This window comes from Microtus ochrogaster, linkage group LG9 (assembly GCF_000317375.1).
Source record: "Microtus ochrogaster isolate Prairie Vole_2 linkage group LG9, MicOch1.0, whole genome shotgun sequence".
Classification (NCBI taxonomy): Eukaryota; Metazoa; Chordata; class Mammalia; order Rodentia; family Cricetidae; genus Microtus; species Microtus ochrogaster.
In genome coordinates, this window is record NC_022034.1 from 38,335,910 (window position 1) to 38,336,240 (window position 331).

The window sequence follows — 331 nt, forward strand, 5'->3', positions numbered from 1 at the left end:
CAAAAATTTTAACAACAATAACAATTTGAAGCTGAAATTTTAAAAAAATCTCACAACAGCATCATAAAAAGTAAAATACACTGGAACAAGCATATCTAAAAAGGCAACAGACTTCTACACAGAAAACCATGAAACACTTCTAAAGACATTTTTTTTAATTCTTTTTTTTTTATTGAGAAAAGGGAAAAAAAACAAGTTTTCACCTCCTCCCAGCCTCCCACCATTCCCCCCTCCTCCCACCCTTCTCCCCTCCCCCCACTCCTCTCACCCTCCCTCTCCAGTCCAATGGGCAGTCAGGGTTCCCTGCCCTGTGGTAAGTCCTAGGTCCTCC